This window comes from Mastomys coucha, unplaced genomic scaffold, assembly GCF_008632895.1.
Source record: "Mastomys coucha isolate ucsf_1 unplaced genomic scaffold, UCSF_Mcou_1 pScaffold13, whole genome shotgun sequence".
NCBI classification, from domain to species: Eukaryota; Metazoa; Chordata; class Mammalia; order Rodentia; family Muridae; genus Mastomys; species Mastomys coucha.
Window position 1 is genome coordinate 54,433,946 of NW_022196895.1, and position 2,221 is coordinate 54,436,166.

The 2,221-nt window shown below is 44.0% G+C and overlaps 1 pseudogene; it reads right to left on the reverse strand.

Moving 5' to 3' along the window:
* Window positions 1-1,656: 1,656 nt before the first annotated feature.
* LOC116087896 lies at window positions 1,657-1,801 on the reverse strand (annotated as a pseudogene).
* Window positions 1,802-2,221: the final 420 nt, after the last annotated feature.

Consider the following 2,221-nt stretch of genomic DNA (forward strand, 5'->3'; position numbering starts at 1 on the left):
AATTCCTAAACCTGATATTCAGCGAAGTGGTTGGATATAAAATTAGCTCAAACCTTTTGACCTCTTCTATACCTATTAGCCTTAGGTTTGAACTTCTCATGTGTCCTGGATTTCCTGGATGTTTTGGGTTAGGAATTTGCAGTTTGCATTTTCTTTGACTGTTGTGTCAATGTTTTCTAGGGTGTCTTCTGTACCTGAGATTCTCTCTTCTATCTCTTGTATTCTGTTGGTGATGCTTGCATCTACCACTCTTGATCTCTTTCCTAGGTTTTCTATCTTCAGGGTTGTCTCCCTTTGTGATTTTTTGTTGTTGTTGTTGTTGTTGTTTCTAGTTCCATTTTTAGATCTTGGATGGTTTTGTTTTATTTCTTCACCTGTTTGATTGTGTTTTCCTGTAATTCTTTAGGGGATTTTTGTGTTTCCTCTTTAAGGGATTCTAGCTGTTTACCTGTGTTCTCCTGTATTTCTTTAAGGGAGTTATCTGTGTCCTCCTTTAAATCCTCTATCATCATCATGAGAAGTGACTTTAGATCTAAGTCTTCGTTTTCTGGTGTGATGGTGTGATGGATTTGCTATGGTAGGAGAATTGGGTTCTGATGATGCCAAGTAACCTTGGTTTCTATTGCTTAAGTTCTTATGTTTGCCCCGAATCATCTGATTATCTCTATTGCTCCCTGCCCTTGCTATATTTGACTGAAACCTGTCCTTCCTGTAATCACGGTTGAGTCAGAACTCCTCAGAGTCCAGCTATCTCTGTGATCCTATGATTCTGGGATCCTGTGATCCTGAGATTCTGCATGTGTCAGAGTTCCTGGAAGTCAAGCTGCCTCTGAGACCCTGAGATTCTGGTGTGACCAATCTCCTGGGCTCCTCTGATCCTGGATGTGTTAGAGTGCCTGAGAGTGGAGCCTCCTCTAGAGGCTGTGGGACTGGCGGCCAAGTAAGCGCCCAAGGTAAACCTGCCCAGGCTGGAAGGAACCTGAGCCACTGGTCAGGCAGGGTTCCTGAGTCCCTGGATCCTGCTGGTCCCAGTTAGTCCCAGTGGTGTTGGAACAGGTGTTGTGTCCTCCTCACCCCTGATCCTGAGATCCTGGGTAAACTAGAGTGCCTGGGAGTGGAGCCTCCTTTGGGGGCTGTGGGGCTGGCTGCAGAGTTTGCAGCCAAGGTCAAGGAGGGTTAACTTAAAAAACAAAACAAAAGAAAACTTTTTATTGATTCTTTGTGAATTTTACATCATGTGCTCCAATTCTGCACAGCCTTCAGACCTTAATATGTCCCTAGGAGGTAACCTAGACCAGGGATATCTACCTGGTGGTACTGTTGCAGGGCCAGGGAATAGATGTGACCCCCAGTGGCAGCACAGGTCAGAACCCTTCTACGGTCCCAGGTGGCATCATTGGCTACTCACCACAGTTCTGCCTCTCTTCGTTGTACCCACAACCTTCTGTTTCTCTACCACTTACTCGTTCCTCACGGTGGTGCCGGGGGTCTCTGAGTGCGGTCATCTCAGGAGTGGTCTCAGGAGTGCTATAACCTGCTCATGTCACTGAGCAGGGGTCATCTCTGGCATGGTTTGGTGCTGTACCCCAATGCCTGCAAGGTGCCAGACTGACGGTCATCTCAGGCGGGCTTTACGCCTCCTCCCGCCCCCCGGGGATTGGTAGGTGGCTAATCATTCAGATGTTCACAGTTCATGCTCACAATTCAGAACACTGAACATAATCACAGCCTCTCTCCTCTCTGCCACCTACTGGCGAACATGTGACACAGCAGCCACATCTGCAACACCTCTAGGAATTGGGAGAATTGACTTTTTTTAAAGTGTTAGGCACTTGGAGAAAATAAACAGAACCATCTTTAATAGTATATGAATGGATAATTGCATTAAAATTAATCACAGCTATGCTGAACAAACACAAACTTTCCCAAAAATGTTTCAGAAGACTTCCAATGTGAATGTAAATACAAGCCTGAATATATTTATATAGAGATGGATAGATGCTTATGAGAGAGAGCAGAGGTGGAGGAGGAGAGGAACCTAGTTTAGTATCTAGTGATTTCAAATCACTAAGATTTGATAACTAGAGTATTAGTTACCAAATTACTGGATTTTGGACAACAATAAAATATCTCAACAAATATTGTCCCCATGAAATAATAACAGATATGTCTGATTTATCAAAACTAAGAACCACAAATGAAGATGGGAAAATACTATATT